The 27598-nt window shown below is 31.9% G+C and overlaps 1 long non-coding RNA gene and 1 pseudogene across 1 annotated transcript; both read left to right on the forward strand.

Moving 5' to 3' along the window:
* The first annotated feature begins 8319 nt into the window (after positions 1-8319).
* LOC112783470 (U-box domain-containing protein 6-like) lies at positions 8320-25297 on the forward strand (annotated as a pseudogene).
* LOC140182663 (uncharacterized) lies at positions 14360-15175 on the forward strand. The gene is made up of 3 exons (XR_011878659.1): positions 14360-14494; positions 14797-14896; positions 15007-15175. It is a non-coding gene; the product is annotated as an uncharacterized lncRNA (long non-coding RNA).
* Positions 25298-27598: the final 2301 nt, after the last annotated feature.

Here is a 27598-nt window from a genome sequence, read left to right on the forward strand (position 1 = left end):
TTCCATTATTGTAACAAAGTAGGACATATTGCACCGATTTATTTTACTAAGATTAGATATTTAAGTTCGAAAGCCAAAATATGGGATGAATTCCATATGGGCACTTTTCTAATTCTAACCCTCATGGATCCAAATTTAATTGGGCACCTAAACTAAAATTCTAAATTATTTTGTAGGTGCACATTGGAGCAAGGAACTTACAATAGTTTGTGGATAGTGAATGCTTCAAGCATATGACCGTTGATGCAACAAAATTCACCGCGATAAAAACCCACAAATGGAGGAAGCATAATATATTGAGACAACAACATTGACAAGGTCATAGGTATTGGTAGTGTCAGTAAGCAAAATTCTCCTTGCTCTATAGATAATGTGATACTTTTCCAAAGTCTCAGACATAATTAGTGTTGTAAGCCAACTTTTTGATAAAGGAAACAAAGTCACATTTGATTCAAATTGTTGTTTAGTACAAAGGTGAGATACTAATGAAATTGCATTTGTTGAAAATTGGGTTGACAATATCTATATGTTTAACCTAGATGATGTTTCTTCAAATGGTGCGAAATGTCTTGTTAGTGAGCAAAATGATACATGGTTATGACATATAAGAGTCACACATGTTCATATGGACCATCTTACCAAGTTGGCAAATTTCTCATAGAGAACGACCAAGACTCTGTTGACTTTGACTCAACTAAAGAAAAATTAATGGGAAGAATGTTTGAATTATCGTCTTGTGCAATCGCCATTAACAGCACCCCTTCGTATTGCCCATACAAATGTGTTCCGTCAATAGATATCAAAGGTTTGCGATACTTGAAGACTTCAGTGCAGGGAGAAAATATCCAAAATATCTTATCAAACTGCATAGAACCAAAGTCTCGAAGCATGTCTTCATAATATGGCACAAGCTTGATATCGTGAACTATACTAGGCAAACATTACTAAATCATATTTAGCAACCTCGGAAGCTAGTTGTATGAATCTTCCTAATTCTCATAAATTTGAATAATTGCTTTTTACTTCGCCAACCAATTTTTTTGTACGACAGCTTAAATCTATAGCTCTGCTCTACTGCTCCTTGTAAAACTCTAATCGGAATGGAAGGATTATCTAGATTGATTAATATGTCAACAATTTTTAGAAATTTTACAATAATAACATGATAAACATGTAACTATTTTTCCTAAAACAGATGTAAAAAGTTAAAAAATTTACGTTCTATCATGGAAAAGATAATTCGGCAGATCAAGTTGTTATCAAGATTTGAATGATCTTGGGACATTGTTGGTGTCAAGCACGTGTGCATAATCTCATATTTATAAACCTCCTAATAACTAAGATTTTGTCAATATACAACTCGAATGCTCCATCGACAACCTAGAGCATAATATCTACACCGACAATGATACTTTAAATAATTAGATTCAGCCACCCGATACTCTACACGCCAACAAATGTTGTAGTTCTTGATGACAAGATAAATTGACTCTCTGTTGTAGAATCTATGGCCAACCCTTAACTCCACACTCCCAACTATGTTATAGTCATCTGCGGCCATCGGACCAAGAAGCATTAGCTCCACTTGCAGAGCATCTAGGTCCAATATCGAATAATGGCTTGAAACTTGAGCTCGGCTAAGAAGTGGTAACGGTGGTGGCAATATATGCTGTGAGGAATTAAAAGATGATAGTTGAGTTTTTGGGACAACCTTTGTATTGACATCGCTATTACTATCAAAACTAGATTGGACCCACACCTCGTCTGACTTGGACTCTTCAGAAACCAAATCAGCATCAAGTTTGGTCATTCGAAGAGAAGATTGAATTCTTGTGGGGGATTCGGTTCTTCCCACTTGACTAGTTGCCGCTGCACAACCTGTTAGGACTGCATGTGGGGAAGAAGAACTACTACCAATATCCACCAATTCAATGTAAAGCTCCATCACTTGTTCAGTCACAATCTTTCCATGGCAATAAACATAGCTTGTACGTGATCATCATTCTTTAGTCAGAATACCTTATGTTAAATATTTTGCATGGCGTCCAATGAAATGTACCGATACTCAATTTTTTGAACGTGTTTCATTCCAAGCATTTTTCTATTGACCAAAATCAAACCTTTAAGCTCTGCTAACGAATGTAACTGCCAAGTATGCATAACAACAGAATCACTGCATTCAAAATATGCACTATCATCTTTACATGATATTGTTACATTCGGATAAACAATAATAACTGTACACTCACTAGCCATTGGGTGAAATTGTCTTTGTGAAAAAAAGAAAGAATAGACGAAAGATGAAAGCTATTGGAAGGTGAAATTTATTGGGAGGATCTAATATATATAGCAATCGTTGGTGACAATTGATGAGCGAAAATTGAAACTCACAGATATCGGCAAGTGCACTGGATCGCACAAGTAATACCACAGTGAGTGGATATCATTCCCACGAGGATTAAAGGATTGAGTAACAAAATATCAAATTAAATTTCTAATTAGATTAATAAAACCTGATTGATGATCGAAGAGGGTAAAATTGAGTCTTGCTGAGAGCTTGAGAATCTTGAATGTTGATTTGAGAGAAGACTTGAATGTTGAATTGAGAAAGACAGTGATGATGAGAGTCAAGGGCTTTGGAGATGCTTATGCTCTTAGGATAACCAATCTTGTTTATTTATCCTAAAGTTTACAAAGATCTTTCGCGACAAAATCTTTAATAACTGATTTTCAATTCTTTGACTCCTCAGTTTTTCAAGCATTAATTAGGCGTCACTTTAATTAATCAAGAGATTAAGCACAAAAATTGATTTTAGATTCAAATAAGATTTAAAAGTAGTCCTTAGGTCAAATTATATAACACGTATTCAAGCTAGCCCTGTCCAGTTAAATCTTAAAAGAAAACATACTTTTCAAAAGTTATTCTAATCTGAATTATATGTCACTCATTCAAAATTAGAGTGATTGAAAATTATATATGTGTCGCAAACTAATTGAACCACTATTCCTGGATGAATTCAAATAGTCATAGTTTTCAAGCTTTGATTCAAATATCAAATTTTCCAATTATAATACAATAATCCATAAAAGAATTAGCTTACCTTCTGATTCACTAATCTGAAAGAAGAACAAATAACTCAATTATGAATAGATAAATTCAAAACTTTGAAATAAAATAAATGTAGATTAATTATTCATGGAAAACATAAATAGAACTCTTAACCTTTTGACAGAAAATTAGTTACCCATGAAGAAGTAAGAAAAACAAGAAGAAGAGAAGTAGCCCGAGGACTTGATTTGGATCCTAAGATCCTCCTCCCGGATTGCCCTCTCTTGTGAGCTACGCTCACTTGTTTATAGCTTAAGTCTAGAATTCAAATTCAAACTAAACTAATCTTATCTTTCGGAGAGAGATAAGATAACTAACTTACTAACTTCAGTTTCAAATTCAAAATAATAATTCAAATCAAATCCTAACAACCAAATCTTTTATGTTTCAAGAAAGAATTAATAACTAATCTTCTAGAGTCTTGAGTATTTTGAATGTGATTAGGACTTCTAATGATATGGGTAATTAAGCTTGGACCTTAATTGTTGCATCTTGAGAGTTGGAATACGCTGGACTTACATTTTGAGTTGTCTGAGGCACTATTTTTTTGTGCTTCAAAAATGATCGTGGTATGTGGTTGAGACTAAATGTCCACTATAGATATATGAATATCATTTTGAAACTCTAGATGCTAGCTTTCTAACGCAACTGAAACCGCCTCATTTGGACCTCTATAACTCAAGTTATGACCGCTGGAGTGCGAAGAGGTCAGAGCTTGTGGACATGTACGCCGGGCAAATGGGTTTTGGGTTTCAGTTTCCTTCCCTTTGGGCACACTTTTGTTCCTTAGACTATGCTTCTTGGGCCATGCTTCCTGGGCCATGCTTCATGGGCCATGCTTCTATTTTCTTTGTGCTTTCTTTGTGAAAAAGTGTTGATTCTTACTACTTTTTAAACCAAAACTCCTGCATACATAAAAACACTATCCCAATTCTAAATATTTGATTATTTATTAAATTCTAGTAGAAATCATAAAAAATTTAATTAAAAATCTAAGAAAATAAAAAAAACCTAAAAATTGTTTAAGATGACGTGTCATCAATAAATTTACATACAATTTTGCAGGTAGCACGTGCGCTATATTCACTACCATTAGCTGGACAGTTGTAAACTTCAGGCAATGTATGTGCAGTCGCATTTTTAAACCATTTTACAATTCTTATCTTTGTTATAGATTGCCAAAAAAATTGTTCTAGAAGGTTTAAAATGGTAAAAAATTTGGAAATCGTTTAAAAGGGTAAATATAATTTTTATCTATTTAAAAAAAACCCTAATTTGAGACATGATTGTTTTGAAAATTAATTTGATAGTGACAAAGACTATTCTAACTGGGAAGTGTTAGGTGTTAAGTGTTAACCCACCCAAATTTAAACTTCAGGCGAGGCCTCCTATTTTCAAAAAATCTCAGCAGCATCTCTTTTAAAACTTAGACTTTTGCCACCCTTAAAATCTCTCAGTCATTCAAATCATTTCCAGTATCAAATTATTTCAAAATTAATATCAAGCATTTTCATACTATACTAAATACTCTCCAACCTTTCCAACATCTAAACATTATTCAAACTCCCCTTTCTCAACCTTTATTCAATAATTCCCATTCAAATACAACAATTCCAATTATGCTCATTCTAAACATACATCATTATCAATCAATATCACACCAACAATACAGTACCCAATCATACATATCAATAATCATCAACCTCAAAATCACCAAGCCTCTTAAATACCAACAAATATCAATCCTCACAATATGAACAATCCAATCCTATCTTACGGTCAAGTAACCACCGTTTTCACGACACATTATATTTTAGTTACGAGAAACCGAAATCATACATTGACCGATTCCTCCCTAAGCTCGAAACACATCAATCATCCACCGTTTCTCAAGCTCCAAAGCTCCAACTCCTCACCAACTGAATTTTCAGCTCCCAGGATTCAATTTCAAGCTTCCAATATCCACCAATTTAACTCCAAAACACCCAATTCAATCTAATACAATCCAAATTCACTATAATTAACATAGAGTTTTCTAGTTAATGATTCATAGAGAGTTAAGTGGTTTCTTACCTTATCCACTCAAAATTAGGGTGAAACCCAACAATTATCCACCGCTAGAGACGCTTAAACCATCAAAATCACAAAATTCTTCAATTTCCAAAACCTAAATCACGAACTGAAAAGGGGAGAACTGGACATGAAATTAGAATTTTCTTACCAACTTGTTGGGTGGATTTTGTAGAGAATTTTGAGACGAACGCGTGGCCACTGACGGCTCGTCAATCGAAACTCCAGATTGAACATTACGTGAATTTAGAATTGGACCAAGGGTTTTGTTCTTCGTTCCCTTCCCCCTTTTGTTCTTCAGCGTCCTTCATTGTTTTGAAGGAAGAGAAGATCTAAATCTTTAATACAAGGGCAAATGGGTTGGGCTTTGGGCCCGTTATGGGCCCGGTTCATTCGGTTCGGCCCATTTAACCTAATTTTGGACCAAATTCTTTAAAATTGGTGTCAAAATTTATATTTTAATTACTTCTACTTCTTTAAATTATAAAATTTAAGTTTCTAATTTCTTTAAATAATAATTAATTTATTAGTTAATTAATTACTAATTACGCGAGTTTTACAACTCGGACTCTTGAGAAACCAAATCAGCATCAAGTTTGGTCATTCGAAGAGAAGATTAAATTCTTGTAGGGGATTCGGTTCTTCCCACTTGACTAGTTTCTACTGCAAAACCTGTTAGGACTGCACGTGGGGAAGAAGAACTACTACTAACGTCTACCAACTCAATGTAAAGCTCCATCACTTATTCAGTCACAATCTTTCCATGGCAACAAACATAGCTCGTATGTGATCATCATCCTTTAGTCAGAATACCTTATGCTGAATATTTTGCATGGCGTCCAATGAAATATACTGATACTCAATTTTTCGAACGTGTTTAATTCTAAGCATTTTTCTATTGACCAAAATCAAACCTTTAAGCTCTGCCAACGAATGCAACTGCCAAGTATGCATAACAACAAAATCACTGCATTCAAAATATACACTATTATCTTTACATGATATTGTTACATTTGGATAAACAATAATAACTATACACTCACTAGCCATTGGATGAAATTGTCTTTGTGAAAAAAAAGAAAGAATAGATGAAAGATGAAAGCTATTGGAAGGTGAAAGTTATTGGGAGGATCTAATATATATAGCAATCGTTGGTGAGAATTGATGAGCGAAAATCAAAACTCACGGATATCGTCAAGTGCACTGGATCACACAAGTAATACCACAGTGAGTGGATATCATTCCCACAAGGATTAAAGGATTGAGCAAACAAATATCAAATTAAATTTCTAATTAGATTAATAAAACCTGATTGATGATCGAAGAGGACAAGATTGAGTCTTATTGAGAGCTTGAGAATCTTGAATGTTGATTTGAGAAAAGACTTGAATGTTGAATTGAGAAAGACAATGATGATGAGAGTCAAGGGTTTTGAAGATGCTTATGCTCTTAGGATAACCAATCTTGTTTATTTATCCTAAAGTTTACAAAGATCTTTCACGACAAAACCTTTAGGAACTGATTTTCAATTCTTTGGCTCCTCAGTTTCTCAAGCATTAATTAGGCGTCACTTTAATTAATCAAGAGATTAAGCACAAAAACTGATTTTAGATTCAAATAAGATTTAAAAGTAGTCCTTAGGTCAAATTATATATCATGTATTCAAGCTAGCCATGTCCAGTTAAATTTTAAAAGAAAACATAATTTTTAAAAGTTGTTCTAATCCGAATTATATGTCACTCATTCAAAATTAGAGTGATTGAAAATTATATATGTGTCGCAAACTAATTGAACCACTATTCCTGGATGAATTCAAATAGTCATAGTTTTCAAGCTTTGATTCAAATATCAAATTTTTCAATTATAATACAATAATCCAAAAAATTAAAAATTAGCTTACCTTCCGATTCACTAATCCGAAAGAAGAACCAATAACTCAATTATGAAATAGATCAATGCAAGATTTCGAAATAAAATAAACGTAGATTAATTATTCATGAAAAACATAAATAGAACTTTTAACCCTTTGACTGAGAATTAGTTACCCATGAAAAAGTAAGAAAAACAAGAAGAGAAGTATTCCGAGGACTTGATTTGGATCCTAAGATCCTCCTCCCAGATTGTCCTCTCTTGTGAGCTATGCTCACTTATTTATAGTCTAAATCTAGAATTCAAATTCAAACTAAATTAATCTTATCTTTCAGAGAGAGATAAGATAACTAACTTACTGACTTCAGTTTTAAATTCAAAATAATAATTCAAATCAAATCCTAACAACCAAATCTTTTATGTTTCTAGAAAGAATTAATAACTAATCTTCTAGAGTCTTGAGTATTTCGGATGTGATTAAGGCTTCTGATGAGATGGATAATTAAGCTTGGGCCTTAATTGTTGCATCCTGAGAGTTGGAATACGCTGGGTTTACTTTTTTAGTTGTCCGAGGCGTTGTTTTTTTGTGTCCCAAAAATGATGGCGGTATGTGGCTAAAACTAAATGTCCACTATAGATATATGAATATCATTCTGAAACTCTGGACGTTAGCTTTCTAACGCAACTGAAATCGTCTCATTTGGATCTCTATAACTCTAGTTATGACCGCTGGAGTGCAAAGAAGTCAGAGTTGGTGGACATGCACGCCGGGCGTATGGGTTTTAGGTTCCAATTTCCTTCCCTTTGAGTACACTTTTGTTCCTTAGACTATGTTTCTTGGGCCATGCTTCATGAGCCATGCTTCTATTTTCTTTGTGCTTTTTTTATGAAAAGGTGTTGATTCTTACTACTTTTTAAACCAAAACTCTTGAATACATAAAAATACTATCCCAATTTCAAATATTTGATTATTTATTAAACTATTTTACAATTTTTATCTGTGTTATAGATTGCTGGTGAAATTATTCTAGAATGTCTAAAACGGTAAAAAATTTAAAAATCGTTTAAAAGGGTAAATATAATTTTTATCTATTTAAAAAAACCCCTAATTTGAGACATGATTGTTTTGGAAATTAATTTGATAGTGACAAAGACTATTCTAACTGGAAAGTGTTAGGTGTTAAGTGTTAACCCACCCAAATTTAAACTTTGCAATTAAATTCGGTTTCCTGCTTCGGCTCAATGCCACTTCCACCCCTTAACACACACACAAGGAAAGAGAAGAAGAAAGTGAGAAATAAGAATAACCAAATCTCGTCATCTCCCTCCACATTTCTCTCTCTCTCTCTCTCTCTCTCTCTCTCTCTCTCTCTCGCTTGGTCTCTCTGTCCTCGTGTGCTTCCTCCGAACTACTCGCTCCTTTCGGTCTAAACCTCATTAGTCATTACCTCTCTGTCTCTCACATTAAACAGATCCTCACAACCCTTAAAAAAAAAAACCAGTTCTTCTTCTTTTTTCTTTTTTTCATTTTTTGTTAATTATTTTTTTTTTCGCTCTAAAAGAATTCCATTTCTTAATGAACAAACCCTCCAGCACCATCTCTTCTTCTTCTCCTCCTCCTCCTTCTTCTTCTTCTTCTCTGGTACGTTATTTCTTCTCTCAAACCCTAACCCCGCATCTCACATTTCTCACATGCTCATTTTGCCTTTCAATGCTTCCTCAATCTGATTTATTTTTCTCTCTCTAAGAAATTTTCCGTAATTTTTAATCCTTTTTTATGTGTTGTTGGAGTGAAGATCTCAGCTGGAGATTATGTTCTTTGCGATCGCTTTGTGCTAATTTTTTGTTTTTGGCGTTTATTTTTAGGATCGGGAAGCTGTTAAATAAGAATGCGTTGATTAATTTGCTCTCTGTGAACATGTTTTTGGAAAGAGAGAAAAAGTAACCGAAAAATCAGCATTTTCTTCTTTCATTTGATTATTTATACCATGAAAAATGGACAATGTCCAAATTGATTTGGTTACTTTTCAAATTTTGTCTTAATCTTTCTATTGTGAAGATTTGTCACGGATGTCTTTGTCTTTTCCAATTTAAATTACTATAATTTTTTATTGTGTTAATTGGAAAACCCTTTTCTCCGCTTTGGTTGGAGAAAAAATGTTGAAAACTAAGAGATAATAATTTGAATTCTTTCTCTTAAAAAAACAAAAAGAGAGCATTGCAAATCCAATGCCTACCGAATTGACTTTATGTTAGGTTTGTTTACAAGGTACTTTTCCTTTTGTTGTATGTTTAGAATATTTATACGTAAAAAGAGAATATTGATGCAGTTTACATTTTGCATGTAAAACAAGTTTGAAGTCATTGTTTTATTTATTATTTATTTGTTTGATTGATATAAAGAAATTCCCAATAAATAGAGTCACTAAATTTTTTATGAGTATTTTCAACACGCTACTTACCTTTCTTGGGTAAATTAAACGAAATGAAACTGAAGAATGGTTGGACTTTTAGTTTATTGAAGCATGGTCTAATCACATGCATTTTTTTTTTTAATTTAAAAATTCTGAACTGGTAGCGACATTTTTCTTTACCACTACTTTGCTAATTTTATTTGTTTCCTGATTTTGATCATCGTTAAATATAGTTGGGATCGTTTAGCATCTAAGTTTTCACAGTGAATTTGAATGATGGATGTTGCTGAGCTTGAAGAAAATCTTTTTGCAGCAAGTGATGCCAAGGTATGATGACATGTCTTAAATTATTGGGATAACTGTTAGAAATTCTTCCTTTAATCCTTTACTTTACTAATATTGATAAATTTGTATTCATTCTTCAATTGTAATTGCTCCATAATTCCTGTAGTACTTAATATTCAAGTATAATTATCGAGTCTTTTTTTTTCAGGTAAAGTATGCTTGTTCCTAATGTTTACAATTTTCTTCAAAAATACCCCTAACATTAAATTTCATTCAATTTTGCCCCTAACGTTTTCGATTTACGTCAAAATTTCCCATGGACGTTAACACCATCTAAAACGTTAGGGACAAAATTTAAAATGTCCAAGGGTAGCTTTATCGAAATGGTTAGGGACAAAATTGAATGAATAAAAAACGTTGAGGACAAAATTGAATGAAGTTAAATGTTAGGGGATATTTTTGAAGAAAATTGCAAGCGTTAAGGACAAAAAGTGTTCTTTACCCTTTTTTTTTCAGATATATAAATATATTTATTTATGTATGTATATATATTAGTTGCATATTTTCCTTTTCCTATTCTTTTTTTTTTTTTTTGAAGTAAAAGTAACTGTCCTCTGTTTGAACCACATTGAATTATTTTCTTTTACACAATTAACACTGCTGCTTTTTAAAGAAGGTTTAGAATTGCTGGCCAAAAAAAAAGTAAGAGAGTAAATTTTATGTATAGTTCTCTTGCTCTGGTTTTTTGGGCTATTTTTCCAATTCTTTCATTCTTTTTTAATTGTTAAATTCTCTATTTTCAGCTGACAATGAGTGTTTGGTATCTTGTGCAGTTACATGGAGAAATGTGCAGGACTCTTTCTGCAATATATTGTAAAATATTGACAATATTTCCTTCTCTAGAAGCAGCTAAGCCTAGGAGCAAATCTGGAATACAGGCATTATGTTCACTGCATGTAGCTTTAGAGAAGTCGAAGAATGTTCTTCAGCACTGCTCAGAGTGTAGTAAACTTTACCTGGTACAATTTTTGTTATTCTTGTATAGTTTTCAATTCTATTTTCCGATAGTGTACCATTATGTAGGGTGGATTTAGTTACCTAAGCCCTTTCAACAAGTTATTTATAGCCCATTAGGTTATCTGATTTGGAATACTACTTGTGGAAAATCTTGCATATAATATCACTTATGACACAGGCAATAACTGGCGACGCCGTACTTCAAAAATTTGAAAAGGCTAAGTCTGCACTTGTTGACAGTCTTAAACTGGTGGAAGATATTGTTCCTCAATCTATTGGGTGTCAGGTGGATAATCTTCAACGATATGGATGTATAGCTTACTTTTCCATGTTTCAGTTTCTCTTGTTCTATTATGTGGAGGCCCTTACACAGCCTTGCTACTTGCTTTCTGAATGAGTGAGGGTGTGGTCTATTTTTTATGTTTCATTTATTTCCAAAATAACTCAATGCCACCTTGTTTGCTATATTCTGAACTCAGTTTTGTACACTGAATCCTGATCATCATGGACAACCCCCCCCCCCCCCCCTCCTTTCTTTTTTTTAATCATACTTGACATTTGATTTTTGAGCAGGTTGAGAAAATTGTGGATGAACTTGCAAGTACGGTTTTTGCAATTGACCCCTCAGAAAAACAAGTTGGCGACGATTTAATTGCATTGCTTCAGCAGGGAAAGAAGCTTGACAACTCTAATGACAGTAGTGAACTTGAATGTTTTCATCAGGCTGCTACTAGACTTGGAATTACATCTTCAAGAGCAGCTCTTACTGAACGAAGAGCTCTCAAAAAACTCATCGAAAGGGCTCGGGCTGAGGAAGACAAGCGGAAGGAATCAATTATTGCATATCTTTTACACCTCATGAGGAAATATTCTAAGTTGTTTAGAAGTGAGTTCTCAGATGATAATGATTCTCAGGGCTCCCAACCCTGTTCACCTACTGTTAATGGATATGTTGAGGATGGTGTTCAGACTCAAGCGTTTGATAGAGTGTTTTCAAAACTTAGTTCCATTAACTTAAAGCCGAATAATAGAAAATCAGGCCCGATGCCCCTTCCCCTGAAGAGTTGAGGTGTCCGATATCTCTGCAACTCATGAGTGATCCTGTTATAATTGCTTCGGGTCAAACATACGAAAGGGCTTGTATAGAAAAATGGTTCAGTGATGGGCATAACACCTGCCCAAAGACTCAACAGAAACTTCCACATCTTTTATTGACTCCTAATTACAATGTCAAGAATCTTGTGGCTAGTTGGTGCGCACAGAATGGAATTCCTATTCCTGAAGGCCCTCCCGAATCTCTTGATTTTAACTATTGGAGATTGGCTTTATCAGATACCGATTCCACAAATTCAAAATCTGTTAACAGTGTAAATTCTTGCAAGTTGAAAGGTGTGAAAGTGGTTCCAGTAGAAGAGAGCAGCATGTCAGAGCAAACTGGCGTAGCTGGAGCTGAAAGTGTGTCTACACAAGAGGACGATAATGAACAGTATCTTAGTTTTCTGAAAGTCTTAACAGAAGGGAACGATTTACAGGGGAAGTGTAAGGTTGTACAAAGGTTAAGGATGTTGCTAAGGGATGATGAGGACGCCAGGACATTTATGGGTGCTAATGGATTTGTTGAAGCACTTATGCAGTTTCTCCAATCAGCTTTGCATGAAGGAAATGCAATGGATCAAGAAAATGGAGCTATGGCCCTGTTCAACCTTGCTGTGAACAATGACAGGTGTGTATTATTGTTTGTATGTATTATTGTTTGTAGTTTTCGTAGTTTTTAACCATAAGGTAAAACTGCTTTTCCATTTTATTAAAAGACTTAAACAACATTTGGTGATTGAAAAGTGATGCTCTTGCATTTAGCCAGAACCACAGTTACTTGGTTATGTTGTAGTAACAAAATATTCATAATTTAATCGCAATGATCTGATCATCATGTACCTCTTCAAGAGCTTCCATCATTTTGTGGAAAAATAAATTGCAAGTTGTATGTATTTATTTTTTGAAGCCTCTCTCTTATGATGTATTAATCCCCCACTCCCCTTCTTGAAATGGACACACAGGAGAAAGAAATGAAGACAATGTGCATACTGCTTAGTGCAACTCAAATTTGAAAATTGATTATTTTGCTTGTTAAATTATGACATTGACATTATTTCTTCAGTTTAATGCCTGGGATTTTTTATATAGGAAAAAAATAGACAGATTTATGCTCCATTAAAAATTGAGGCTGAAATTTCTGATGGAGGTGCAGAATAAATGTTCCAGATAGCAATAGTTATTACCTTTCTTTTCCCAGTTTTCCAAATCATTGCATACGCACACTCATTTGTTCCTTTTTCTTTTCAACAGAAACAAGGAAATGATGATATCAGCCGGAGTCTTATCCTTGTTGGACGAAATGATCTATAAACCTACTTGCTATGGCTGTGCAACTGCCCTCTATCTAAATCTCTCTTGCCTTGAAGAAGTCAAGCCTATGATTGGTTCGGGTCAGGCTGTCCCATTCCTAGTCAAGATTCTTAAATCCAGCTCTGATGTTCAATGCAAGCTAGATTCGCTCCACACACTCTATAATCTTTCTACCGTACCCACCAACATTCCATACCTCCTTTCATCTGGAATCATTGTTGGCTTGCAATCCCAGCTTGTAGGCCAGGGTGATAGTGTGTGGACCGAAAAATGCATAGCTGTATTGATAAATTTGGCGGTTTCTCAACTGGGTAGAGAGGAAATGGTGTCATCTCCAGCAATCATAAGCACATTGGCATCGATACTCGACACTGGTGAGCTCCTAGAGCAAGAGCAAGCCGTCGCATGTCTCCTAATTTTGTGTAACCGGAGCAAGAAATGTTGCGAGATGGTCCTTCAAGAAGGGGTCATCCCTGCCTTGGTCTCAATATCGGTGAATGGGACGTCAAGAGGCAGAGAAAAATCTCAAAAGCTGTTGATGCTCTTCCGAGAGCAACGGCAAGAAGAGCATTCCCCGACCAAGCCACAAGGCCGACCAGAAACCAGCAATTCATCTATGCCTAAGCCTGAGATGAAACCACTATGCAAATCTACATCTAGGAGAAAGGTGGGGAAGGCTTTAAGCTTTCTGTGGAAAAGCAAGAGCTATTCTGTTTACCAGTGTTAGGTCTCAATGCAAATCTTTCGATGCTTAGCTTCTACTAGCCCTGGTTTTTATCCTAAGCTCAAGTCCTGTTCCATTGGGTGCTCCGGCTGGTTTTTCCAACGCGTAGAGATGTACATGCATGTGTAATTTTGTGGATTCTGTTAATTCTTCAGTTTCTTTCCTCATTGTAATATCAGTCAATTCTTAGTATTAGATATTTATTTAATTTTTGGTAATATATAATAGGTGTTCCACGTTTTAAATTTACTTTTGAAAGGTCCAGTTAGAAACACACAGAAATGTTTCTCTATCTTATTTAATAGTTGGATATTATTAGCCTTTTCAAACCACAGCTGCCAGCGTTTAGATTGCCGTTGTCAGCTACTGGACCGTTGCTGGAAAGTCATTGGCAGCCATCGGTGCATGTTCTACGGCAATGTGGTACGTACTTTTGTCCTTGAATTTTGTTTCTACTTTACGGAAGTTCTCAAGAATTCTGTTTCAAGACAACTAACATTTAGTCTACTTGTTCGTGTTTACACTATTGAACATGTTTTTGTCCAAGGACATGAACCAAGCAAAGCATGGAGATGTTTTGTTTATACACCCAAAATTGAGGTAATCATTAACACCTAATCCAAATTATGAGTAGATTATCGTTTTGGGTGTTAAAAAATGGGTATTAGAGCAAGTATAGATGCAATATACAAGTGGTGTTGAAAGAACTTTTATCGATTATTACAAAGCAGATAGTTAGGAAGGTATGGCGGCTACATCCTATGTTGGGGAGTAACATTAGCCATCCCATTTGAAATAGCAAAATGGCCCCTTCTTGCTTTTATAATGTAGGGCTTATATAATTTTTATTTACAAATTGACCCCTTGACCTATTGTTTCTTGTTCCTTATGCCACAATAAAGTCTGGAGAACTTGGAGAAATGAGCTTCAGATATTGAACCTTCTATTGTATTCTTTTGAAGCGTAAGTCTTCCAAATTGGATAGCTGGCCAAACCCTTCATGTAAGTTCCCTTCAATTCATTGCTATCAAGTCCTAATACTTGAAGAGAAGAAAACCGAGAAAGGTTTGTCATCATACTAGTAATTTGATTCCTTCCCAAATCCAAAGTAGGCAATGAATGCAAGGAGAAAATGCATGAACGAGCTCGTCACTTGGCTTTGAAGGAAGTTATTTGCAAGATATAACTGCTGTACTAAATTTATGAAGACATTGATCAATCACTACATTTAATTTCTCACAATTTGTGCACCAGTATTGTACTCAACAATGCTTCTTACCACCACCCTTTTTCCCTTGTTTCCCTTTACCTCCTTTCTTAGTCCCTTTACTAGACATTGATCTTGATGTTGACGGTGCTGAATTTAGCAAATGCCTCACATGATCACATCCAGTATGCCATTTTTAAAGAGTAATGTTAGGAAGCTATTTTTTTTTTTTGGATAAAAGTTATTTTATTTATTTTAAATTCTAGATTCTAAATCATAAATCCTTAATTCTAAATAGGAAAAGTTTAGGGGCCAGCAATTTTATCAAATTCTGGCCAGCATGTAATCATCAAAGAAGAGTGAGCCATTGGATGAAATCTCACATTAATCTCACACCATTAAAAATCTCATTGATGGCTATTTGATGGCTATAAATCCTAAATGTTGCTGGCCCCTAGCATTCCTCTTCTAAATATATTGGCTAACTAAAAATTGGCTTCTTATATTTTCTATTTCTAAAGCAGCCTTTCATATAAGACGGGCATGCTGGCCCATACAGAGCATATCTTTCTATTTACATCTAAATGAGATTAGGACTAAATCCATCCTAATTCTTGTACCTCTTTGGTTAAAATTTTTGTGCGTTAAAGTCTCTTACAAGTATTCCCACATTCGGTTCATAGGATGATATCCGACTAGAATTATGCATCCATGTTATTCTTCCTAACAACTTTTAAACTCATTTTAAGTATATTAGTGAAGAATAAGCTAAATATGCCTACACGTAATTGTATTTAGGTGTGTCTAAAGATTTTTTTTTAATTAAAGCACAATTGGGAATGTCTTACAAATATGGTATTTGAAATATATTTGATATGTAACGTGACAACTCAACAATTTATCCGTGACAAATTAAAGTTATGTTCCTGTTTTTGTGGCATAATGAATAAATTGAAAAAAAATGGAAAAAAATGAAAAGGAGAGAGAAGGGGGAACCGTATTCGATTCTCTAGTGAGAATTTCATGCCACAGCCCAACCACAAGGAAACTAAGATGATAGAGATAAGGAGCGTTTGGAGGAAGTGCCCACGAACTCCATTCTTGAAGCTCAAAACACAATAGCACCAAACAGGTGTTTGCTCGGGGGTTCAAGTGATGCCGCAATCAGAAAAGTCATTCAGTAACAAACTTCCAATAATCTGTATGTCGTGCCTTTATTATTATTATTTTTTTAGTGCTATATATTATTATGTTATTATTTTTATATGCTTGAGTAACTTTTTTAGTTTACAAGACATAACTAGTTTTCTTGTAAAACCATCGCTTGTTTAACGGGGGTCTTTGGAACGCCTTGCTTGAACTTGAATTCGTTCAATTCAATTCTCTGGCTTGAAATTATATTATGAGAATTCAGTTGTAAATTGGTCAAGTAAATAATTCTATGACTTAAATGATTTGCTGGGTTCGAGGATTATTCAATTCTTGCAAATTGTGAAAATAAAGAAGTCAGTTCATTTCATGGCTATTGCAAATCGTGTAATTTAATTCAATTTTATAATTTAGTTTTTTGAGTTCTATCTCATAAATAATGCTCTGAGTTTTGGTTATTCATGTTACTAATATAATATATAGGGTTAGGCATTTTGTTCGTTCTTAAAATTTTAGATCAAAATCGCCTTTGATCTTTTTAATTTTTTTATTAATATCATTCTCAATGTTATAAAATGGTATTATCATTTCTATTTTTATGTCATTTGATATTATATAATTTTTTTTGCATTGTATATTTGGATGAATTTGCAAAATAACTTTTGTACTTATTATAGGTTAATTATTTTGATTTAACATAATTTTTGGACAATATATTTGGCTATATTTACAGGGATTCCAGGGGATGGCAGATGTTTGTTTAGGTCTGTAGTGTATGGTGCATGCCTTAGAAGAAGGGAGCCATCTCCAAGTCTCAATAGGCAAAAAGAACTTGCAGATGACCTTAGAGCCAAAGTAATCTTTCACCTTAATTAATTTATTAAGTAATTTATGAATATTGTTAAAGTAATTATATTCTATTCTATGCAACCTAAGAGTATTTTTAATGGAGTGTTTTTAGAGTATTATTTTTGATATTTTCAAAAAGTGAATTGATTTAGAATTGAAATATGTATTGAATTTGATTTATGAAATGAAACCGATATCACTTTAGAGAAACAATATCATCTTGATGGAGAAGAACCAATAAAATTTTACCACTCGTATAATTATGTTTTTAAAATAATATAAAATTCTAATTGAACTAATTCTATGCATTGGAGAAGCAAATTTTACTTTTAGTTTCAAATAGTCTTGTAAAACTCAAAATAAAATGAAATTAGAACTAGTATTGATCTCTAACAATTAACCAAATTTTAATAGGATGGTTGGTGGATGAAATAAATTAATAAACATTAATCACTCAATGACCAAGAGTTAATAATTATGGTAAATTAAATTGATATTATATTATAATTAAATTATGTCACACATAACACTCTTCTATATTTATAAAATTATTACATCGAATTTCTCTAAAAATAAATTATTCTAATAGTAAAGTCATGTCCATGTAATTTAACTTAATAATAATTATGTCACATATGAGAAAACAATTATCAATATTAAAATTATGGCACTAGCTAGTACTTTTTTTATACTTTAGTTATCCATGCATGTCTGAATTCAAAATATGTAGTGTAGTTGTTTCAGTGATGGATCTTTAATTTATTTATTTGTAGGTCGTAGATGAATTCATCAAGAGGAGGGCAGATACTGAATGGTAAGTTCTCTAGTTCCTTATAATATAATGAGACAAAGAATGTTTGTGATTCACTTTTACTTCAAACCTTCACTTATATATATATATAATTATCTCGTTGTCATTATAGAATAAGAATAAAGTGTAGCTGAAAAATAATACAGATCATAGGATGTTTGATTGACACATGAAAAGTTCCTAAGCTAAAATTAAAGGTCATAGGATGTACAGGAACGGAGATTCGGAGATTGAGATTTAATATTATGTTTATTGGTTTAGAGATTAGTATTAAAATTTTAGCCTGTATCCTCAAAATTTAAGTATTTTAGTGTTCTCCAAAAATTAAAGTGAGAACATATAAGGCCTGTATCCTTAAAATTTAAGTATTTTAGTGTTCTCCAAAAATTAAAGTGAGAACATATAAGGCTGAAATTTATGGAGACAGAGATTAAAATTTTAATAATATTTTATATTTAAAATATTTCTATTTCAATTAATTAATTCTAATTTTATTTTTTGTACAAATTAAATTAGAATTTTATTCTTATTTTAGTCTTTGTCTCCCACTTTATATCAAACACAATACTGAAACTTATTATATATATATATTCCAGCAAAATGTAATAATGTAAGAAAAATATTTTAGAATAGAAAAGAATAAGAGAGATTTTGACAAGAATTAAATGAGAGAGATATTTTTATTGAAAAAAATTTTAAGAACAAAAGATACAATTACTAATTTTTTTTATTGTCAATTATATTTTTATTAAAATTAGTAGTATCAAAAAATATTTTAAATTTAATATTATCAAGAAAAAAAATTATATAAGGACTAATTTGATTAATTTTTAAAATTTTAGGGATGAAAATGACTTACGTCTGAACTTTCAAGGACTATTTTGATTATAAATAACTTTTTTACATCTCAAGTGCCACGTGGCATGCCACGTGTCACTGACCTGACACGTGGCATGCCAAGTGTCACTGATCTGACACGTCAACCAATCATCTTGTGACACGTGGCATTAGCTCTCCACGTCATCATCCAATTGACGGAAGGACTAACGTGACCAATCGTGTATCTTTCGGGGACGATTTTGATTATCTTTATCTTTCGAGGACCAAAATGAAAATCGAGATATCTTTCAGGGATGATTTTGGCTATTTACTCAGGATAACCAAGAGTAGGCAAGGAGTGTGTGATACGCTTGATCTTTGATGTCATGTCTTGTAATTAGTTTCACAAAGTTTGTAACTAATGGGTGTAAAAGGTCTATGATTAAAGAAATTGGATCTCCTACAAAATAATTCAAAATAGAAAGGGGTATAACAAGGTGATCTTCTATCTTTGTTTTTGTTTTTTTTTTTATTATTGATGTTCTTCATAGGATGGTTACGGAAGTTGTAAGAAATGAATATATATCTCTACTGCAAGTAGAAAAGATAATATTGAATTGTCTCATTTTCAGTTTACAGATGACATTATCTTATTTTTTCTACTAGAGGAGGAGACTATTATAAACTATAAAAGGTTATTATGGTGTTTTGAGTTAATGTTGGGGTTAAGCATTGATTTTGATAAGTCTAATTTGATAACGATGAATTGTCAGCAAGAGTGGGTACAAAGAATGTGTAGGTTATTGGGATGCAAGGAGGATATGCTACCAATCAAGTACCTTAAAATATACTTAGGTGCGAATCCGAGACTTGTGAAGACATAAAAACCGGTTATTGACAAAGTGGTGGAAAAAGTTCAACATGTGAAAAACAAAGATTCTCAATAAAGCTGGTAAACTGGTTCTTATTAATTTATGTATAATTTGTTAGTTTATTATCTAAGTTTATATAAGATGTCCAAGACAGTGGCAGAGAAGTTGATAACACTGCAAAGGAGATTCTTATAGGGTAATAAGGAAGATGAAAAAATGGGATGGCTTTAGTGAAGTGGGAGATAGTGCAAGCACCGAAAAAATTAGGAGGGTTAGGTGTTAATGATGCAGTGATTCGAAATACATCTCTATCGTTTAAATGGTGGTGGTGGATTTCGAAGGAGAATTGCTCGTTTTGGAAGAAGATTATGTGAGATATATTTTCAAAATATGTGAAAAGCTATGTTGAAGAGTTACATCTCTTCGTAGAGTTGTGACTTATTCAAAAGTTATGTCTGTTAAAAGGTTGCAACTATTTGAATAGTAATGTCTGTTGAAAGGTTGTAACTATTTGAAAAGTTGTGTCTGTTGAGTACGTAGCTGCATATACTCCGCCTCTATAAATTTCCCTCATTTCATTATTGCTAAATGAATCCATCTCAACACTTTCTTTATGCACAAAAGAAAGAATAGAGAATATTATTCTGTAAATTATCATTTACTAAGGCTTGACTTTGTGAGTGCATAAACAAGTCAAGTGTTCTTCATTGTATCCTACAGAAAATTTGTCAGTAACCCATTTTGCACACCATTGTACATTGGTGGGGGCGAATTAAGCCTAAAGAAAAGGGTGTGTAACACACGCCTTGAAGAATTGTGCTATTTGATTCACTATCCCCTTCTTTCCTAACTCACAGATTATATGATAATGCAATAACTTGAATTCTTAATGAGATGCTTTCAACTGAGACATTACCAATAAGAGGGGTCCATGGAAGAAAATTTGTCATTTGCATATAAAGGAGCAATAAGTGAAAGACAAGATAATCAATGGTTTGGCTTTGGAGTTAGGGGATGCAAGAAGAATTCATTTTTGGGAGAATAGTAGTAAATTGAAGGGTTAAGTATGATTTTAGTCCCTAAGATAGGGGTTGAAAATTTTTTTTGTCCCCAACCTTTTTTTGCTTACAAAATCGTCCTTAAGGTTTAACTTAATTTTAAAATCGTCATTTTTACTAAAATTTTAATTTTTATTACCAAATTATCCTAACTAAAAAAATATATAAAAAAAAATGGGTTAAAGGGAAAAGGGGAAGGGAATCACACTGGGAGAGGGGGTTTAAGGGAAGAAAAGGGGGAAATGAAGGTGGGAAAGAGAAAGGGAAAGGGAATCCACCGCCGCTACTCCTCGCCACCGCCACTGATGCTCGTCATTCGGTCCTCGCCGCTGGATCTTGCCGCCAGATCTCGCCGCTCCTTTTCCTTTCTCGACATCGACGCCAGCAGCTCTGCGAGGGTGGACGTCGCGCGCCGCTCGCCGTTTCTGCTCCTCCTCCTCGCTCAGTCGCCAGTCGTCACTGCTCCTCACCGGTCGCTGTTGCTCTTCGTCCTCCTCGCTAGTCACTCGCCGCTGTGCTTCGCGTCCTCGCCGCTGGGCTTCCTAGAGTTCCAATTCTTCTGTTAATTATATTGTTGAATTTTTTTATTTGTGGATTTGTTGATGCTTCTGGTTGCTTCTGCTTCTGTTTTTGTTGTTGTTGTTGTTGTTGTTCTGATTTTATTTTCCATTGTTGTTGTTGTTCTTTTGCTTCTGGTTGTTTTTTTTTTATAGTTTATAAACATTGTTTCATTGTTGTTGTATCTGCTTCTACTTCTACATCTGTTCTGGTTCTGGTTGATTTTGGGAAGAAGGAGAAGGGTATTTTGGTTCGAAGGACGATTTTAAAACTAAATTAAACCTCAGGGACGATTTTGTAAGCAAAAAAAAGTTGGGGATGAAAAAAATTTTCAGCCCCTACCTTAGAGACCAAAATCGTACTTAACCCTAAATTGAAAGATAATTTTTCAAGACTTTTTTCGATTTCAAATAAAAAAAGATCTGTCATAGGAAAGTGTATGTGAATTTTAAAATAGATTAGAATGAATGTAGAATTTTCAATGGAGGAGAAAACTTGAATTATTAGGCCCAGTTTGGGTAAATAACTTAAATAAGTTCTTTTGGAAAAAGAGCTTAAAGTATAATGACTTTTATTAATAGTAGCTTATAAATAAGTTATTTTGTGTTTGGATTTTTAGTTATAAAAGTACTTATTTTGAAGTTGTAGTGTTTGGATAAATAACTCAAAAAATAATTTTTTTTACAAAAGAGGATAAATATTAAAATAACAATGATAACAAATATTTTCCAATATTAAATGTTGATTTTACCTAATATAATCACTAATATTGTGTATGATATGGTAGGTGAAAATAAAAAATAACTATAAAATGTGTCAATGTATATTTTGTTGCTGTTTTTTATTTTACTCCTATTAGAACTCTCTTCTCCTTTATTGAGGTCAAGAACTTGCTATAATTAACTATGAAAATAATAGCAAGCTATAAAATCACATGTGAAAAAAATAAAATTAAAACTAAAATTTTATACCACAGTTAAATACAAATTTAATAATAAAAAATAGAGTGATAAAATGATAAAAAAATACTTAGAAGGAATATATGCAGTAGGTTGTTCAGATACAATATTGTCTGAAAATAAAAATGGTGGTAGAGGATCAATACTTTCATCAGATGAATCATTACGTGAAAATGATGGTGAAGTTTGGAACATTGCATGAGAATGATGGTGGAATGATGGTGGAAGGCCAGTGCTTCTAGCAGACCTTGAGTGAAAATGGTGGTGAAGAGTCTATTTTTCACAGAATCAAGAAGGAAAGTAGATTTTTTTTTGTTTTGAAATTAATTTAAAAAAAAAAAAAGTGGTAGAATGACTTATGAAAAAGCTGAGAAGTCATATATTTCTACTTCTTCAAAAAGCTGTAAATTAACTTTTCGGGAAGTTAAAAGCTTTTTTTAAGATGGTACCAAACACGCAGATTATGACTTTTCATAATCCAAAAGTCAAAAAAAGTAACTTTTGCTACTTCCCAAACGGGCTCTTAAACCAATTTCATGGGATTCTACAATTAGTAAAATCAACAAGAAAAAATAGAGTTGTGTGGAAGTTTAAAAAAATGGTACTTTTCTACTAACTCATTTATGCAGGCTTTGTAGGCAGAAATTTTCGAAGCCTATATATAATTACATCTTTACTAAAGGTGTATAAAAGTCCTTGATGCCACCACGAGTTGAGCTATTACTTAGTTTATTTTGATTAGCAAAGTTAACACAAAAGACAAATTGAGCAGATTACGTGTTATTGATCAGAATAATAATGTTTGTGTATTATGTAAAAAAGATATTAAAAGTGTACAATACTTTTTTTTGGTTATGAGTTTACTTAAAAGGTGTGGAATTGGTTCTTAGATTTTGGTAGGCATTAAATTGTTCCAAGTACAATAAACAATATTTTGAGAGTTAGACTATGTATAAAGATGAGCAAAAAAAGTAATTGATTAGATTCTTATCTATCATTTAAAATATTTGGTTGGAAGGATGAAATGATTTTTCAAAATAAAACATTAGAAATAATAAAAATTTATTGACAAATTATTTATGTGCTACAAAAAATAAAGTGGTGTAAATTCTTTGAGTTGTTAATGACAATATCAAAAATAATAAAATTTAGATTTTTTTATTTTATTTGCTCTTTTAGTCCATTTTATTATGTTAAACTCTTTTTGTTCAAAAATAAAATAAATAAAATAAAAATATTAAAAATTTATATAAATAAAGATAAAATATTGACCATCTAAGAATTAAACATTATTTATAGCATGTAAATCCAACAACTAAATAATTTAATTTTGAAAACATAAAAAAATTAAATGATATTTACAATTTTAATAATCAAATTGAACTTTTACTTGAAATAACAGTGATCCCTACCACCTTATTTATATATATATATATATATATAAAATAAAATTATAAATTAAAAAAAATGTCAGTCACAATTTAATTAATAATCATAAATTTTATATCTAATCATGAGACAATTCTAATGCACAAAATAATATTTTTTATTTAAATAATATTATTCTCCTATTCGATCAGAATGAATAATTATCTGATTCGATACATAAAATTTTGGTAAGACAGAAATAAGATTGGATTTAGAAAATATCCGTCTCTATCCGTCCTATAATATATATATATATATATATATATATAATATTTATCTAAAAAATTTAATAAAATTATTAATATTATTGTTTGATATTGTATCATTCTTAAATTTGTGATTTAATTTATATTATGTATATAATAATGATTATATAAATTTTAAAATTTAATTTTATTTATCGAATTTTAATAATTAATAAAAACAGGTAGAAACGAAAATATATTAAGATATAGATTTTTATTATTTGCGAGTAGAGGCAAAACGGGTTTTATATATACTGTTATAGAGCAAAATGAAATTCGATGAGACAAAAATTCGTCTCTACCCACCTGATTACCACCCCTATTTATAGTTGATCTTGAGTTGGAATTAAGTATACAGTGTTTAATTTAATTTATAATAATGCATATACATAGGTTTCTTGAGGATGACTTTGACACCTACACAGGACAAATGCGAAAGCCTCACGTTTGGGGAGGAGAACCTGAACTTCTTATGTCCTCACATGTTTTACAGTTAAGACCATTTTATTGTTAGCAATAATTTATAATTTATGTGTCTATTTTATTGCCGTGAATTTGCTATTGATATTTTATTTTTATTTAGATTTTTAAAATTAACTTTCATACTTATTATTATTATTATTATTATTATTATTATTATTATTATTATTATTATTATTATTATTATTATTTTGGTAATGGAGAAGATCTATAAAAATTAGGAGTAATTTGAGAATAACATATAATAGGATAGTGACAATATTCACTTTCTAATTTATAGTGACTCTAATATTAATATTTCATTTTTTTTCTAGGTAAATATTTATCTTTTAACATACTTATTTTTTCCTATTTTATGCTAAAATTATATCAGGATAAAATATGCTTGTATTTCTAATATAATACTTATTCAAAATTTTAATTTTACACCTAACCTTTACAAAAGTTTTCAATTTTATTCAAATGTTTGAAAATAAAATTCTATAAAACGAAAGGCAAAGGCTCACATTTGCTATAGTTTGTAAGAGTAGAGTTGAAAGGTTCTATATATAAATAAAAAATTTTCAAATGTTAGAGTAAAATTAAAATATCTTAAATGTTAAAAAATAAAAAGTACATTTTACCCTAACTATATATTAGTGTAAATATATGTACATTTTACCCCCTATTAATTGATATATGTGTTGTGATTATAGGATGCCTATAACAGTGGTGATGGAGGATAAGAAATCCAAGAATCTTAAAGTAATAGCTGAATATGGTCAAGAGTATGGTGAGGATAACCCAATTTGTGTTATCTATCACGGTTATGGCCACTATGATGCCTTCAAGAATTCCAATAACACTACATATTCGCAGAAATGATTACAACTTTGATAAGCTACTGCATATATCTTATGTATGTGATTAGTGAATTAAGATCCCTGTTATATAACTATCTATCTATATATATAGTGCCTATGCTATACTATATTTATATTTTTTTTTATAAAACTTAATTTTCCCGATTAATAGTTAAATTACAATAACTTATTTTGCTGTAAAAATAAAACATCAATAAGACTATATTTCAGTAACTCATATTTATATACATTTTAAATTTTTATATTACCATTAATTTTGTTACGTGCTGTTGAAGCAATATGAAGAAGAAGAGAATTGAATTGAAATGAAATGTTGAATTGAGAGTATATTTCTATTTATATGACTAATTGAGAGCAGTGACCAAGACTTGACTCAAGAAAATATCTAATTTTTATGGCAAAGGATTTGATGGGTTTCATAATCTCTGAACTATTAAATATCTCAATAATAAAATATATCTTTAAAGTTTTTTAATAATTGTCAAATAATTTTTATTTAGTTTTAATTATAAATTAATTTTTTATATATTATTTAATTATAAAATATATCCTCTATTTTTTAAATTATTATTTTATTATTTATCTATCATGTAATACCCTTACTTTTAACACCTCATGGTCGTACTAAAAGTTCAAGCGTTACTTATTTTTAATCTGTAATTTAATATTATATTTATTTAATATTGAGCCTTTATAAATATAAACCGAATCCTTAGTTACAAAATTGAAAAGGTTTTTACGTTAATCCACTTAATCTTAATCACATAATTATATTCACATAATAATAATAATACATAAACTTAACTAAAACTTCTTAATACAAATCCTTTCCCTCTAAAATTTCAAATGACAATTGACGAGGGGTAAAGTTTCAGTTAAATCAACAAACAGAAAGTACAACATATATATAAAGTTTGTAGATTGGTCGTGGCTTCGCACCAAAGCTTCCTAAACCTATCATTGAAAAAGAAATTCTGTAGAGGAGTGAGAACATCGTCCTCGAAAGGGTTCTCAGTAGAGGGTTTAATAATTATTATAAGAGGATATTTAAAAGAAAACTGTTTTCAATTGCAGAGATTATCGCTCATCTTATGAATCTTTTTAAAAATCAACTGTTAATCATCTAAAACCTTTTCAAAGAAACAATATTTTTCAAAAATCCAACAATTTTTTCAGAAATCCAAAACCCTTCTTTTCTTATAAGAAAAATTTCAACCATTTTCCTAGATTGTATGGATAACCAACCTGTTCCAAGTATAGGTTCATTAAGTCTATGCTGAACCAACTTGATTTTTCATACTTTACTAATAGCTCAATCAGAAACCAATCACAGTCTTCAGTCCATCACATAATCAATCAACACAATCATCATCTCATCACCAATAATATCAAAAGTACTACATCAGAACAAACACAGACAAAACAGACAAGGAAAGCACAGGTATAGATAGCAATTACAGCAAATAGCTCAAATAATAGTTAATAACAGTTTAGCAATTAGGCAAACCAAAACAAATTCAAACTCAAGCAAAGCATACAAATGCATATGATGCATGCCTGTCTTATGGCTGATGAGTCTCATTTGTTGGTTATATAGCCAACCCGACATATATAGTAGTTAACCATTGGACAATCCCTCTGTGTGCGCATCCCCAAGTTCAAATATAATATCAATGGAGTCAAACTCCAAGCTCAAATTAATATTCTATGGAGTCAAACTCCAAGCTCAATAATTTAATATTCCATGGAAAAATCCCAAGCTCAAATTCGTATATAAATGCATGCCGATGGGAGAACTCGAGGAGTTAAAGTGCCCGATCACATCTTGCAACAGAGGGTCAACAACTAGTCTCAATGTCATCATCATTCATCAAAAATTCATACACAAAATTAATTCTTTCCTAAATAAATCAACCTTAAACGAAGTCCTTTTCTTAATAACTCAAAATCAAATCATAAAATCCTTAAGAATCCAAATCTTTCTAAATAACCACTTCAAATGAAACCTCCAATTTTATAAAAATTTCGACATTTCCTCTAAAACTCAAACTTTGTCATCCTTCTCGAGTCCCATCCAAACATTTCTCAAACTCTTTTAAATTATTTCCAAAATTAAACCAATTCCAATATCTGAAATTATTTTCAAATTCTCAAAAGTAAATTTCGATTAATCAACAATCCAAATCCAATGTCTCAAACTCTTTTCAATAACTCAAACTCATTTCTAATATCGAAACATTTTCAAATCTCAAGAAAACCAATTGGAACCACCAATTTAACAAAAATCAACCAATAACCCAAATTATTCAATCTTCTCAAACAATCAATAATTCAACCACACAAACAATTACAGTCGTCCAAAATAACTCAAACCAATCCATAAGACTTACGAAATCACAAAAATGT

The sequence above is a fragment of the Arachis hypogaea genome, chromosome 20 (genome assembly GCF_003086295.3).
Source record: "Arachis hypogaea cultivar Tifrunner chromosome 20, arahy.Tifrunner.gnm2.J5K5, whole genome shotgun sequence".
Taxonomy (NCBI): domain Eukaryota; kingdom Viridiplantae; phylum Streptophyta; class Magnoliopsida; order Fabales; family Fabaceae; genus Arachis; species Arachis hypogaea.